We start from the raw sequence: 16,897 nt of genomic DNA, 5'->3' as shown, positions 1-16,897 counted from the left end.
TCGGGAAAGGAGTATGTCAAGGCTGTATTTTGTCATCCTGCTTATTTAACTTATATGCAGAGTACATCATGAGAAATGCTGGGCTGGGTGAAGCAGAAGCTGGAATCAAGATTGCCGGGAGAAATATCAATAACCTCAGATATACGGATGACATCACCCTTATGGCAGAAAGCAAAGAAGAAATAAAGAGCCTCTTGATGAAAGTGAGAGAGGAGAGTGAAAAAGTTGGCTCAAAGCTCAACATTCAGAAAACTAAGATCATGGCATCCAGTACCATCACTTTATGGCAAATAGATGGGGAAACAGTGGCAGGCTTTATTTTCTTCGGCTCCGAAATCACTGCAGATGGTGACTGCAGCCATGAAATTAAAAGACGCTTTCTCCTTGGAAGAAAAGCTATGACCAACCTAGACAGCATATTAAAAAAGCAAAGACATTACTTTGCCAACAACGGTCCATCTAGTCAAGGCTATGGTTTTCCAGTAGTCGTGTATGGATGTGAGAGTTGGACTATAAAAAAAGCTGAGCATCGAAGAATTGATGCTTTTGAACCACGGTGTTGGAGAAGACTCTTGAGAGTTCCTTGGACTACAAGGAGGTCCAACCAGTCCATCCTAAAGGAAACCAGTCCTGAATATTCATTGGAAGGACTGATGCTGAAGCTTAAAGCTCCAATACTTTGGCCACCTGATGCGAAGAACTGACTCATTGGAAAAGACCCTGATGCTGGGAAAGATTGAAGGTGGGAGGGGAAGGGGATGACAGAAGTTGAGATGGTTGGATGACATCACCAACTCGATGGACATGAGTTTGAGTAAACTCCAGGAGTTGGTGATGGACAGGGAAGCTTGCCTTGCTGCAGTCCACGGGGTCGCAAAGAGTCAGACACGACTGAGTGACTGAACTGAACTGAACTGAACTGAATGAGTGAATAGAGCAAAAAGTAGTATCATAAACTGTTTGTGAACCTAGAATTTGGTATAGCCACTGGAGGGCAATTTGGTAGTATCTGGTAAAACTTAAAGTACCTGTACCTATGACTCTGCAGTTTCCTTTGTTGTTTTCTACCCTTGAAAAAGCATTCTTACATGTAACTCAAGCACGTGCTACAAGAATGATTGTTGTAGCATTGTCTGTAATAGCAAAACAAATCCCGTATTCATTCATATAGAAATGCTTACACTCAGGACAACTAGGCAGAGCTTATGGAGAATGGGATAAATCCATGTGTATTAACAGGGAAAGATCTTCCAAATAACATACTGAGTAAAGAAAGCAAATTATAGGACAGTAAATGATAAAGAATCTGTCTGCCAATGGAGGAGACGTGGGTTTGGTCCCCCGGTTAGTAAGATCCCCTGGAGTAGGAAATGGCAACCCATCTCAGTATTCTTGCCTGAAAATCCCATGGACAGAGGAGCCTGGCGAGCTATAGTCCATGAGGTCACCGAAAGTCAGACAGCACTGAGTGACTGCGAATGTACATGCAAATATAATATAATACTATTTATGTAAAAGAAAACATCATTTCTGTTGTGCAAATGTACACATACACATATCTAAAAGTCTGGCTAATAAGTCCACTTAACTTGGGAGGAAACTGAGCCTGGGATTTTTCTAAAAGGAACTTTATGTTTACTAGTATAGTTGGAATTTTTTAAACAATGTATTCTTGCCTCATTTGTTTGATTTAAGATAAACAATTTTAAAAATTACAGGGACAGTAAATTTTGATTTATAAAAGCATATTTTATTTTTTTTTCTTTCTTTTTTTATTTTTTTATTAATTAATTAATTTATTTTTATTTGTTGGAGGCTAATTACTTTACAACATTGCAGTGGTTTTTGTCTAAAAGCATATTTTAAAACACTTCTACAGTGTGGAATCACTTTTTACCATAATAAAACACTTTTCTGCATGTGTGTCTAGAAGGTAATACATAAAACCATTGAATCCTTCAGGACGGTAGAATCATGGGTAGTTTTTAAGACTTGTGGGCTTCCCTGGTGGCTCAGATGGTAAAGAATCTACTTGCAGTGCAGGAGATCCAGGTTCAATCCCTGGATCAGGAAGATCCCCTGGGGAAGGGAATGGCAACCCACTCCAGTATTCTTGTCAGAATCCCATGGACAGAGGAGCCTAGGGGGCTGCAGTCATGGGGTTGCAAAGAGTCGGACATGACTGAGCGACTAACACTTTAAGACTTGACGTGTTCTGTATGTTTTTATATTTTTAACATTTTTCTTTCACAGTGAACAGAAGCAGTTTTCAAGGAGGAAACAAAGAGGCCCTCTGATAAACGTTGAAACCTCTTTTAAAGATTCACTTGAATCATATTTAAGTTTTCATGAAAATTACTCTTAATCAAACCTAACATTTACTGATGTGAGTTTAAGTTTGGAGGGTATTAGAAAAGCCCTTATATAAACATGGACTTTCTCCTTCAGGAAGCTGTAGAATTAGACTTAATCCACTTCAGTACCGTGAAAGGCATTGTTACATTTCCTCTTAATGATTCCAGTTTCCTATAATCAATTTTAACAGGTCAAATGGGGTACTTTAAGGATTGTTTTTGAAAATCTGGTCAGTGGAAAATCCCAGAGAGTCTTCCTTTGTTGTTTTTGGTTGTATTAGAATGAGTTGCCTTTGATTTTAGCCGTAGATTCATAAAAATGGAGAAGGATAATAATTTTACTTATTTTCCTAATCATAATTTCCATCTTCAGAGAATACACATGCTTCTAAAGGCAAGTGAGATGATGTTTTTCCTCCTGACAGCAACCAACTCTCTGATTCTCTGAGGACACCAGCTATGTGTCAATTCAGTTCTGATAACTACTCAGAGTTGCCATCTGACTCCATAAATTTAAAGATGTAGTCCCACAGGACTGTCCTTACTTCAGACACCAGTCTCTCAAGTATTGAGTCCCCACGTTACTCACACTTCTATCCAAGATGGCTACAAAGTCAGGGGTTCCCACAACCGCTCTCCTCAGACTCAATAATAACTGCTAGAAGCACTCATAGGACTCAGGGAAGTACTTTGCTTGCTGTTACCGGTTTATTAAAAAGGATACAACTCCAAGACTAGGCAAAAGGAAGGGGTATATAAGGCAAGTTATGAGGAAGGGGCATGGAGCTTCCATGACCTTTCCAGGTGTCTTACCATCTCAGCACCTTGATGTGTTCACCAACCTGAAAGTTCTCAGAATCCTGTCCTTTATGAGTTTTTATGGAGATTGCATCACCTAGGCATGATTGATTAAGTCGTTGGCTATTGATGGTTAACTCAGTTTCCAACCCCTCTCCTCTTCCTAGTGTTTGCAGAGTAGGGCTGAAATTTCCAAGCTTCTAATGGAGACTTGATTGTTCTGGCCACTAGTTCCCATCCTGAAGCTATTTAGGGAGCCACCAAGAGTCACCTCATTAGAACAAAAAATGCTCCATCACCCTCATCACTCAGGAAATCACAAGGGCTTTAGGAGCTCTGTGCCTGGAGCCAGGGACAAAGACCAAATATCTTTCTGTGATACCATTTCAAGGAAAGCCAGTTTTTGGTTAATAGGATTTGGGAGCTAAGTGTCTGCTTGATAGAATAAAAGTAGTTTCATGATGAACCTTCTTTCATGATTCCAAAAAGGTTGAGTAAGGCTTGATGAAGTGAAGAAAGGGGAAGAAAAACAAAGGCAAGGAAACCAAAGGCTCTGAGATAAGTGCAGAAAAATTCAATATTCGAGATAATAAAGACTTGATGGGGGAGAGAGGGAGATGCTAGCTTAGAGAGCTAAGTAGACAAAGGGCCAAGTCCTTCAGTGCCTTGTGTGCCTTGGTAAGAATTTTGGACTTAAACTTTAGCCTTTCTTTCTCACGTTTTACATTGTATCACAATCACTTGGGAAGTGTGTAAAATTTCAGACTGGTCTAGAAATAGGCATTTTCATAAGCATCCATAGGTAACTGACATAGGAAATGTGCTTTTGGCAAAGAAGCACATGAACTTTATTCACAGAAGCAAAGTTAGAATTGTGACTTAGAGGAGATCATTGCAGTAGCCAAGTCCTAAAACTAACAGAGGCCCAAGCTAAGGCAATTGTGGTTGGGATAGAGAGGATGAAACAGGTTAGAAAAAAATATAAAAAGTAAAGTGGTATAGGGCCTTGTAATGGTTTGTGAGAGATGAGGCAGAAGGAGAAACCTACATTGACTCTTGAAGATTTTCAAGTTTGTTGGTCCTAGCAGGTGGTAGATTCCATTAACAAAGATACAAGAAGTAAAGCTTCTGCAGGAAGAAGATGAGTTCAGTTGGGGACTGCTGAGCGTGTAATCCTGTGAAACATCTAAGCAGATATGTTCCCGTCAGGCAGTAGGATATTCAGAGGACTGGGGATGACAATTGGAAATTAGTTTATAATGAGAGAGATGAAATCACTGAGGGAATGCCCATGGAGGTAGATGCTAATGACAGAGCCTGAGAGCCCTTGTGTTTAAGGAGTGTCAGTAGAAAATAAATACCTGACAGAGACCGAGAAGGAACAACTGGAAAGCAGTTTGAGGAAGACCAGTAGAGAGTGTAGGAATCACAGATGCCAAAGGAGTTTTAGGAAGGAGTGAGTGAATGGTCCAGTTCTGAGTATGCCCCCAGAACATCATTTCCTGAAAATTAAAAATTATATTCTCATTTTAGGAAAAGTTAAAAAAAAAAAAACTTAACATTGTATAGCTATTCAGGTGACAAAGTTGATAGCGATGCACCAGCCTATGTATGTCCCAGAATCCTCTAGCCATTGAATTCTATAACAAAACAATTTTCCTTTACATCTTAAGAAGCCAGTTATGCAGGCTGTTTCTCAATGGAGACATTTAACTTTTTTTTTCCTCCCTGAAGCTTTTAAACGTTTGAGTTCATTTTATAGTTTCTTAGGGAATTTTTCAAGTTCTAATACATTTCCCAGGTGTATTTTTCTTAATTAGTTTGTCATTAATAAAATTGGGGAAATGGGTGCTGCAGATGGTTTACAATTCACTAATTCTATTTAATATAAAGATTCTATTTCTTTTTCATCTAAAAGCCATCCTACTATTCTTTGGTGGCCGATTGACAATAAACTTATAGCTACTGTAGCTGAGGTTTGGGATATCTTCAGTACTTCACATATGTGTAGATGTTGGCAGGGAAACATTAAATTCTACTTTCTAGTCTTTAGTTTTCTTCTTTTCTAAATGTTTAGCCATTTAACACAGTCTATTTGTGATCATTGGTTATGCATTTGTATTTGAAGACAACCTGGAACATATAATAAGCATGTAGATGCTACTTACTATCTTTCAGACTCACTATACCTTATGTGAAATATACTCTTGACTGAAATATGTTCACTTTTAGTTTGATATAAATATTTTCTAAAAAGAAGGAATTAAACTATAGATGAATTATTGTGGGATATGCTGTTTGGTCCTTTGGGCTCAAAGCTGAATAAAAAGACTTATATGCGTTTCAATATAGATTTTAGAATAGTTGTTCTAGTTCTGTGAAGAATGCTTTTGGTACTTTGATAGGAATTGCTTGAACTTGTATTTTTCCTGGGATAGTATGGTCATTTAAATAATATTAATTCTTTCAATCCATGAACACAGTGTATCTTACTACTGTACGGCCCAGAGCAATCTTATATAAGGTTTAAGATTTAAATATAAGATTTGAAAAATCTTTTCAAAACTTCTAGAAGAAAATATAGGCATACTCCCTTTGACATTGGTCTTAGTAACATTTTTTTTGGATATGTGTCCTCAGGCAGGGGAAAACAAAGCAAAAATAAACAAATGAGACTACATCAAACTACAGCAAAAGAAACTATCAACAAAATAAAATGGGTACCTACTGAATTGGAGAAGATATTTGCAAATGATGTGTCTGATAAAGGGTTAATATCCAAAAGATACAAGAGCTCATATAACTCAACGTCAAAAAAAAAAAAAAGCAAACAACTCAACTGAAAAACGGACAGATGATCTGAATAGACGTTTTTCCAAAGATGACACCCAGATGGCCAACAGACACCTGAAAAGATGCTCAACATCACTAATCATCAGGGAAATGCAAATCAAAACCACAATGAAATATCACCTCACACCTGTCAGAATGGCTGTTATCAAAAAGATAATATTTAACAACTGTTGGCAGGGATGTGGAGAAAAAGGAACTCGTGCATTGTAGATGGGAATGTAAATGGGTGCAGCTATGGTGGAAATCAGTATGAAAATTTCTCAGAAAATTAGAAGTAGGACTACCATATGATTCAGTAATTCCACTCCTGGGTATTTATCCGAAGAAAACAAAAACACTGATTTGAAAAGATATATTCACCCCTGTGTTCATTGCAGCATTGTTTACAGTAGCCAAGATATGGAAGCAGCCCAAATGCCCATCAAAAGATGAATGGTTAAGGAAGATGTGGAATATATACAATGGAATATTACTCAGCCATAAAAAGGGTGAAATCTTGCCATTTGCTATAGTGTGGATGGACCTAGAGAATACTGTGCTAAGTGAAATAAGTCAGAGAAAGACAAATACTGTTATCATTTCACTTAAATGTGGAATCTAAAAAACAAATAACACAAACATAAAACAGAAACAGTTATAGATACAGAGAACAAACAGGTGGTTACCAGAGGAGAAGGGGATGGGGGATTAAAGAAGTGGGTGAGGGAGATTAAGAGGTGCAAAATTCAGTTGCAAAATAAATGTCACATATGAAATATATAGTGTGCAGAATATAGTCAATAACTAAGTAATATCTTTGTATGGTGACATCATAACTAGACTTAACATGGTGATCATTTTAAGATGTATAGAGAAAAGTCACTATGTTGTGTAATAGGAGCTGACAGTGTTGTAGGTTCAGCTATGGAGGTTGTCGAGAGAGTAAATCCAAAATGTTGTCATTACACAAACTTTCCTATTTAATTTTGTATCTATATGAGATGATGGATGGTCATGAAACTTACTGTGAAACTGTTTCATGATATAGGTAAGTCACATCTTTATGCTGTATACCTTAAACTTATGCAGTGCTGTATGTATATTTGAATAAACCTGGAAGAGAAATAAAAGGCCTCTGAACCCAGCCCGTAATCCCAGGGCCTAGCCCTAGGTCTGTCACTAGTGAGCTTTATAACCTTGAGCATATCTCTATGTTTTTATAACATGTCCTACACAAAGAATGAGGCTTCCCTGGTGGCTCAGATGGTAAAGATTCTGCCTGCAATGCAGGATGTCCAGGTTAATCCCTGGATCAGGAAGATCCACTGGAGAAGGGAATGGCAACCCATCCCAGTATTCTTGCCTAGAGAATTCCATGGACAGAGGATACTGACCAACTACAGTCCATGGGGTCGGACACAACTGAGTGATTAAGACACACACACACTACTCAAAAATGAGCTAATATTATTAAGGAAAAGAAAAAAGAATTGGCATTTGAGATTTGGGATGGTAGGGAATTATTTAACTTTCTTGTTTAAATTCAGCATCTACTATTAGAGAAGAGAGTATAGAGAAAATGGTCAGAATTCATTCTACCAGTGCCAGGCAAGTAGTATGAATATGTGAATTGAGACTATCTAGGGGGTTTTCTTGGTGGCTCAGATGGTAAAGAATCCACCTGCAATGCGGGAAACCTGGGTTTCATCCCTGGGTTGAGAAGATCCCCTGGAGAAGGGAATGGCAACCCATTGTAGTATTCTTGCCTGGAGAATCCCAAGCACACACAAAACTTAGGGAATAGACAGAGTGTGTAACAAATCTCTGTGTATTTCTTGCTTTGAGAATTCAGATTAATAATTTAAAAAAAGATACCATGGGGGCTATAACGAACAATTCTGTAGACAGAATTTTTCCAGTGAGTCCTGATTTTTGACCTCTGGTTTAAAAGAAAGAATGACAGACCAGAAATGTAAGTCCTAGGTCTGCCATTAATCATGTGGGTAATCTTGGGCAGGTCATTAGATCTCTCTCAGCCTTAGTTCCCTCATCTGTGTAAATTGGACTAAATCCATGTGTAACAACCCTTGTCGTCTCTGAGAATTACTTAATGTTAAGAAGCTTATATTCTGATTGCAACAAACTAATTCATCTGAGTGTATTTTCTATCTCACTATTACACCTTGTGGGCAGTTGCTGTGTCTTTCTCAGTTGTTAGCCTAATAAGGAGGCCAACAAAGATCCAAGGAGGCCAAAGAATTCTGCGATACTTTGAGGAATTGTCTGAGTTTTTATTTATAAATTGGCTTTAATAGAGAAGGTAACTATGTTGATGCAAAACTTATTAAGGAGAAACTAGAAAATGTAATGTGTAAAATAATTTTCTCTTTTAAAATTCAGGAAAAGAAACTTCCTCTGCGAGTATTACTGCTCTGTAAGTATTAATTACTCCTCACAAAATCCCAGACAAGGAGGAGGGTAATACTAGCTCCATTTTATAGTTTAGAAGTGGGAAGTATCTCAGCTTTTATGAGTTAAGTGGGGTGAGTTAATAGCAAAATCATGGGCTCCAGGATGAAGCCTGGATTCCATTTAACCTCTTTATGGTATTCAACCTGCTGTCTCCACCCAGTCAGAATACATAAGTACACTCTCCTCACATTTCCATATGTCCACATCTTCTCTGTGTCAGGTTCTCCTTTAAACACCCCTTGTCCACAAAGCCCTCCCTAATCTTTGAAAGAAAGTAAGCTCTCCTTTCTACCATGTAATTATTTTTTCCTTCTAGTACTAAACTGAAGACTACTTAAGAGTGTAATCCATATTTGATTCAGCCTTATGTACCATTCAGCCAAGTGTCCTATGTAGTATCAAACTCAATGATGTTTGATGGCCAGATAGATGAATGAATGAATAGAAAATTTTTTTATCCTAGCAGCACATGCATAACTATATTAAGTATGGTCTTATACTTGATTGTCATTTTATTGTATTTTTTTATTCTTAAGTATTTTGTAACATTAAACTTTTAAAAACAGGCTTCTCTCTAATATTCTAATTCTCTTACATCTTTAGGTGTCAGAATTTAGAATTCCAATATTATATTTATGGCATTGCTTTTACCAGCTTAATTTTCACAAGCCTTGGCTGGGACTTGGAAACAGTGTATCTTGTTTTGATGACTTTCTGATGGGCCAGAGGCCTCAAATGGATGTCACATGATGTTTGAGCAGCTCTAACAAAGAAGAAGACAGACAGTTGATCCTCTTTGTTTCAAGTAGCTTCCCTCCCCTCTCCCTCCCTCCTTCCCTCTGTGTGTGTGTGTGTGTGTGTGTGTGTGTGTGCATGTGTGTGTGCGCGTGTGCGCACACATGCTCAGTTTTGTCCAACTCTTTGCCACTGACCTCATGGACTGTAGCCTGCCAGACTCCTCTGTTCATGGGATTCCCAGGCAAGAATACTGCAGTGGGTTGCCATTTCCTTCTCCAGGGTATCTTCCCAATCCAGGAAGCAAACCCCCATCTCTTGAGTCACCTGCACTAGCAGGCAGGTTCCCCTCAACCCTGTTAGATTCTGGAAATATTTTTGAGCTTTAAGGACAAGTAATAATTTCCTTTCTTATATCAAGTTAATCACAGTCAGTCAGTCAGTTCAGTCGCTCAGTCTTGTCCGACTCTTTGTGACGCCATGAATCACAGCATGCCAGGCCTCCCTGTCCATCACAAACTCCCGGAGTAGCATCTAGTAAATACTCAGTTTATATTGGAGTGAATGAAAAAGCAAATAGCAGAATGCATTGTAGCAAAGTTGGAAATAGCATGAGCCTCTGAGAAACAAAAACCTGGTTTGAATACTGATTCTCTTATTCTCATCTTGGATGAATTACTTGACTCAGTCCCTGTACTTTTATCTCTAATATGGAGATAATAATACTTAAAATTTTTCAGTACTTTTGTTTTAAAAAATGTTTGTCAATATACCTTCTGATTTTTTGTTTGGAAAATATGGTCATCATGTTTTAGTTCTTAGACTTTTCACTGTGAAATTTTTAATCTGTATACTCCTGGACCCATTTTTTAAAATAAAAGGTACAGACATGAGATTTAGAGGAAATTCATATAATTTAGTCACCAGTTTGTTTAATTATGAAAAATAAGAATACCAAATGCTGTATTTTTAAAGATTTCTATGATTCACATTAGAAAATCAACCAGTCTTCAACTAGACTTTTTCAGTTGTTCACTTGCTACTTTGATCTTATTTTTCTGCCTATTTATTATTTACATAGCTTAGATAATTAATACTCATCTAAGAGATCATGAGTATCATATTGCACCATTGAAGTTTACTAGTTGCAATCCTAGTGTAATATGTTTAGTTAGGATATGGCTAGAGTTTTATCTTATTCTTTTCCATATACCTTCACTTATGCTTATGACTAGTAATACATTATTTAATATGGAATATCTACTGTAGTAGAAATCGGGAAGAAGTCTGCATGCTGTGTTAGGTAATATGGTAGTATTTGCAACCTAGATTCTCTTGATCTTCTCGTTTCCATGTATTTCTCCAGTTGCTTTTGAAATATCTTCATTCATTGATTTATTAATTCTAAAAATATATATACTGGATATCACTCCGTGTCAGGTACTGTGCTATAAATAACCTATAAACAATAAACAATATTGTTTATAAACAATAAACACCTACTGTTCTAGGCGATTAAGTATTCTTTAATGAATAAAGCAGACATAGTTCCTTCTCTCATGAAACTTACTGTACAGTAGTGAAGACAGAATTATGCATGTAGATAAATTTGTAATTACAAGTTGTAGTAGTTCTGTGACTGAAACAAAAAGGAGCAGTGCTTAAACTGGAGTTTAGGAAAGACCCCCCTGCAGAAGTCATACTTAGTGGGGAGGAGCCTGCCATAAGAAAATAAGGAAAACACTAGTCTAAGCAACGTGAATAGCATGTCCAAAGGCCCTGAGGTGGAAAGAGTTTGGCATATTTGTTGAGTCAATGAAAAAAAAAAAACTTGAGAAGTAGGCAGGGGCCAGATGATGTAAGACTTTACAGGCAATAGTAAGAAATTTTAACTTCTTTTTCCCAAGAGGGATAGGGGAGGCCATTGGAAGGTTCTCAACATGGGAGTGACCATGACCGTAGTTCTGCTTTAAAAAAGATGGCTCTGGCAATTGTGTGGAGAACAGATTGTAGGAGCTAAAGGATGGAAGCAGGCAGGCTAGTAGGGAGGCTATTGTAGGTGAGACAAGAACTAGATAGATTTGAGGCAGGACCTGGAGGGCTTACTGATAAGTTGGATAGAGGGTTGGGGTGAAGGAGTAAGTCAGAGACTACTCCAGCTTCATGATGAGAGCACCTGAGCTGTTGCTTGTATGTCTTTCTGAGATGAGGAATTCTAGGCCAGGGCAGATTTGTGGAAGGTGGAGTAGGGATTGGGATGGGGAGTTCACAGATAACTGTGAGATCCCCACTGGAGATGACAAATAATTGAATATGAGTCTAGACCTTACAGGAGAGGTTTTGGCCTAGGGGTGTACATTTGGGAATCATCAATGAACAGTTGGTATTTAAAGTCCTGTGACTAATGAGATCACCAAGTAGGGAGAATTAGAAAAGAGGGCTCAAGACCAACTCCATAATCTTTTGAGATCCTGCAGCATTCTAACTAAATTTTCTGACCAAATTAGGTGTTGCCCAGCAATCACAGAGAATTCTGCATCTCTGTGTTTTCCTGTCACAGCTCACAGATAATAAATATAACAAACAGAACCATGTGATTTTTGTTTTTTTGTTTTTTTTTTAGCTAAAAATCTCTTGTCACTATCTTTCTTTAGTATATTACAAACTTTTCTGGAATTTAGCTGTCAATTTTGAACGCTTGTATTTTAAAATTAATTTATTTATTTACTTATATCTGTGCTGTGTGTCCTTTGCTGAAAGGGCTTTTCTGCAATTGTGGTGAGCTGGGGTTACTCTCTAGTTGGTGGTGCGCGGGCTTCTCATTGCGTTGGCCTCTCTTGTTGGAGAGCACAGGCCATAGGGCACTCGGATTTGAGTAGTTGCGGCACATGGGCTCCAGAACTCAGGCTCAACTCGATAGTTGTGGCACACAAGCTTAGTTACCCTGCGGTATGTGGGATGTCCCCAGATCTGGGATCCAACCCACGTCTCCTGCATTGGCAGGTGATTCTTTACCACTGAGCCACCGGGCAAGCCCAAACACTTCTTTTTTAAGAGAGTATAGATGTGGAAAGTAAAAGAAACTGGGCCAAATATCAAATATCTGAAGAACTTTCCTAGAAACTTGTTTCTAAGTCAGTCAGTTGGTGTTTTTGTCAATAACCTCTTCTAAAAACAGTATTAATGGGGTGGGGAGGAGAGGAGGATGTGTGTGATTTATTTCTATGTGTTTGTTCCACATGTTTCTTTAGAGATTTTTGAGCCCCTTATACATTTTAAAGCCTATTTTAAAAAATTGTATTAAAAGCCAACCTACCCAGTTCCATTTCTCTTAGGTTTTTAGGTAACCCATTAATAAGTATAGATATTTTGTTTTGCTTGCTTGTTGGCTTGCTTGTGTGTTTCATTAATGCTGTAGCTCTAAAACTCACCAAAATTGATTTTTTAAAATTCTTCTCTCAAACATGAAGCATTTCTGAGTCTTATTATTTGTACCTAACTATGCCAAAAAAAATATACTTTCGGCTACTAAGAATTTCCACCTACGCTATAAGCCCTCCTTTTGTGCTCCATATCACCATGTTGTGAGAGATCTATTTCTAGTTGTTCCTGTACCCACCTAACTGTATGTAAATATTATCACCCTTTTTTGCTGGGAGAGGGAGCGTTGACTTTTCTTTTTTAATGTAGTCTCGAGGCATATGAGTATATACTGATTTTTATTGTTGCTATTGTATTGTTTCTTGGATGGGAGACAAGTTTTCATGCTAATGTTGTACTGTGCGATTATGTCCAGTGGGTACTAATAGTCACCAATTCCTATTGTGAGATGCTCAAACAAGTTTAAAGCTCTAAACTCTCAGCTTTCTAGAATCAGAGCTATAATTAGTCTAAAACCAACATGTACGTAATTCAAAAGAAATTGTGTTAGCCTTTTGTCACTTTAAAAACCAAGCATCTCTGATGGACCACTGCTTTTCATCACTGTTTTTCTGATTTTAAAAACTGATTCACCAACTAATAAAAATAAATGGAAAAAAAAAACTGTTTCAGACATATTAAAGGATTTAGCTGAAATAAGACTCTCCTTGTGTTTTGCTAAGATACTCATTTCAACATGCTATAATTTAACTGTTTACCTGTTGAATATTCGAGTTGCAATATATATATATAATTCTATAGGGAATATTTTGTACATAAATCTTAAAATTTTTTTGGAGTATAGTTAATTTATGATGCTGTGTTACTTTCTGCCATATTGCAAAGTGAATCAGTTATATATATATACACATATATGCACTCTTTTTTAAGTCTTTTCCCATATAGGCCATTACAAAGTATTGAGTTCCCTGTGCTATACATTGGTCCTTATTAGTTATCTATTTTATGTATAGTAGTATGTCTATATTAATCCCAATCTCCCAATTTATCCCTCCCTCCAGTTCCCCCTTGGTAACCATAAGATTTTCTACATCTGTGATTCTATTTCTTTTTTTTTTTTATATATAAATCTTTATATACATCCCTGATTATTTCTTTAAAATAAATTCTGGAATTTTCTGTCTGAGATGAGGAATATCTTCGAGATTTTTGGTGCAATATCATATTACTTTGGAGAAAAATTTTACTATTTTATACTCCCAGCCATTGGGAGGTAAGAGTTCTTCTTCCTCTTTTCCTTCAGAGCTTTGGAAACTTGGATAGTCTCTTATTTTTTCCAGCCTAAAGGATGAAAATTGTTTTATTTTGCATTTTTTATTAACTAATGAGGTAGGACATGTTTATTTTCTGATTTCTTTAGAAAAATCAAATGAGTCAGAAAGCACTAATGTAGATAGGATAGTATACCTTCATTCCACATGGATATAAAAAAGATTTGCGAATATGGCTGTAAGAGAGTGTATTTTCAAGTCTTATTATCTCCAGAGACTAGATGTAAACTTTCATTTCCACTACGAATATCTCCAGCTCTAACTAGTGTTCAGTAGGATATTAACAGTCCGAATCCAGTGTTCCAGAACATAAATTTGCCAGTTCTCTGAAAAGACTGGACAACAATTGGAAAATTCAACAGCCCTTCTTCATTGACTTGCTGATGCTCTACCAATGGGCAAAATGCAGGCAAAACTGCCAGCTGCTCTGCATCTGCAGACATTTGTGCAGAACTAATTTTAATAGCAGATGTTGGAAATAAAAAAAATTGCAGCCTCCCCTCTGAGAAAGCCAGACCTATCCCGTGACTTCTCAGATGCCCCATAACCCCATTAGCCAGAGTTTCATTCCTAAAATTCCATATATTGCTTCCCTTCCTTCTCATGTGAGTAGTTTTAGAAATGCTTAAGGGAATCTTACAACTTCAGAAAGTCTCAAGACTACTTACTTGCCACCCTGTGATGTCATAAGAAGACTCTGTGTACAATTAGAGTTCACCCATGAAAGATTCTTCATTTGCCTTATATCCATCATAAGAAAGACTACCTCTTCATTTTGTATCAAGGTAAAAATTACAGGTAGGCTTCCCTGGGTGGCTCAATGGTAAAGAATCTGCCTGCAGTGCAGGAGACATGGGTTCGATCACTGGGTCAGAAAGATCCTCTGGAGAAGGAAGTGATAACCCACTCTAGTATGCTTGCCTGGGAAATCCTATGGACAGAGGAGTCTGGCAGGCTACAGTCCATGGGGTCTCAAAAGGGTTGGACATGACTTAGCAACTAAACAACAACAGCAACAACAGTTCTGTTCACAAACACTTTGTCAGACGTATTTCACCAATATTTATCCCAATTTGTGAAATTTATCTACAGTTGTAGATTATTTTTTTGTTTTTCTTAAGTGTATTTTTCAGAGAGCAAAAAGCTTTTACTTCTGTTGAAATCCATTTTATTATTTTTTTATTTTATAATTTGTGCTTTTTGCATCATTAAATCTTTGCCTAACCCAGTGCTGTAAGGATTTTCTCCTATATATTCTTCTAGAAGTTACTCCTATATTTTGGTAACCATTTATAGTTGTCACAACTTGTATTCCCAGTTGATGAAATTAGGCTCAGAGGAGTTAAAACCATTTGCCTAAGGTCATTTACTCTTTAGGTGTCTTTATGTCTTCTGATTCTAAATTCTGTGTTTTTCTTGCTGTACAAGTCTGTGCTTATTATGTCAGAATATGTACATAGGAAGATCATAAGTCCATGTTGGCCGAACTTATCCTCAGGGTAATCATTTAGTTTGTCAGTTCCCAAGCAAGATCTTGCCTTCTCTCTTTCCTTCTGGGATCTACCATTTGTTTAGCACATCAGTCAGAGAGAGCAGGTAAGGAAGAAATTGTTGAATTTGCTCATCAAATGTTATTTTTTTTTTAGTGCCCCATAAAAAGTATTATCTAATTACTTATATTCAATACAAATTTTGATTTATAGACCACAGTATTAATAATGTAAGAATGCATATTGAAGTCAGCCAACAAATACTAATTGAGTGCTTGTTATAAATACCAGGCCCTATATGCAGTTGCTGGGTATATAGAATGAGTGAATTAGATACACTTGATCTTTTTCCTCATGAAACTTGTAGACTAGAGGAGTAGCTTTCAAATTCTTATGACTGAGATCCGCATTAAGAAATACATTTTACATTATGACCTAATCTGCTTTTGTAGGTGTTCTTGCATGCATATCTAAAACAGAAGTTTCATGAAACTGTTCTTTGTCTTTTTTCATCCAATGTACTCTGATATTTTCTATGCTATTCCAGTTTTTTAAAAAAAAAGCTATGTCGCTGCAAATCACTGAATTGATTTCATAAGCTGTTCATGGTTCTCTCAGCCTGCAGTTTGGAAAAAAAAAAAGGGAGTTGAAGCTGGTTTATTACTGTGTTTGGGGGGAGATTTACCGACTGTGATTTGTTGCCAAGGGGCTTGCAGGGAGAACATGAGATTCCCAGCTGCCCTTTGGCCAAGTGCGACAGAAAGTAACTACACTTTTCCCCCTAAACAAACCAAAACTTTCAGAATTTCAAAGGAAGTGCTCACTTCCTTCTCAAGATTCTGTAGTGAGGGAAATGGCAAATTTATGAGGCCCTGTATAGATTTAGAAGGGCTTCTCTGGTGGTTCAGCAGTAAAGAATCCGCCTGCCAAGCAGAAGACACAGGTACAATCCCTGGGTCAGAACGAGCCCCTGGAGAAGGGATTTGCAACCCACTCCAGTATTCTTGCCTGGAAAATCCCATGGACAGAGGAGCCTGGCAAGCTACAGTCCATGGGGTTGCAAGAGTTGTATACAGCTTAGCAACTACGCAACAACATAGATTTAGGAGTAAGTGGGAAATAATTGTCTAAGGAAATCTGTCACTAAAACTCTAATGCTACAACATATACAGAAACCTGTATAACTTTCAGTAAGAAAATTTTAAAGTTTCTTCACTGATTGTTCAGAATGGAGGAAGCTGGGTATACTGAGTGGTGTTACTTGGCTAGATGTGAATTATGAACAGTCCTCGGAGAAGGGACTTTTATGAACCACAAGTGACCTTTTATTTTGCATTTTTATTTTATCAAAATATAAAAATGTTTCTTATCTTTTAAGCAGACAACTAAGAACTTCAGAACATGAGAGCGGTCTATCCATTTATTTCAATTTGTAGTTATTTGAGGATTAGAGAAGAAAGGGCGTTGCTTCAGTAATTTTAAATTAGAAACTTTTAATCAGAAG

The 16,897-nt window shown here is 37.3% G+C and overlaps 1 protein-coding gene and 1 non-coding gene across 4 annotated transcripts in view; both read left to right on the top strand.

Moving 5' to 3' along the window:
* SSH2 (slingshot protein phosphatase 2) overlaps window positions 1-16,897 on the top strand; it is a 228,689-nt gene that overhangs the window by 30,419 nt on the left and 181,373 nt on the right. The gene's annotated exons all lie outside the window — the stretch shown is intronic.
* LOC139039329 (small nucleolar RNA snoR136) lies at window positions 15,231-15,376 on the top strand. Its single transcript, XR_011492644.1, has one exon. It is a non-coding gene; the product is annotated as a small nucleolar RNA snoR136 (small nucleolar RNA).

The sequence above is a fragment of the Odocoileus virginianus genome, chromosome 17, assembly GCF_023699985.2.
Source record: "Odocoileus virginianus isolate 20LAN1187 ecotype Illinois chromosome 17, Ovbor_1.2, whole genome shotgun sequence".
NCBI classification, from domain to species: domain Eukaryota; kingdom Metazoa; phylum Chordata; class Mammalia; order Artiodactyla; family Cervidae; genus Odocoileus; species Odocoileus virginianus.
This window is presented reverse-complemented; position numbering and strand designations above follow the sequence as displayed.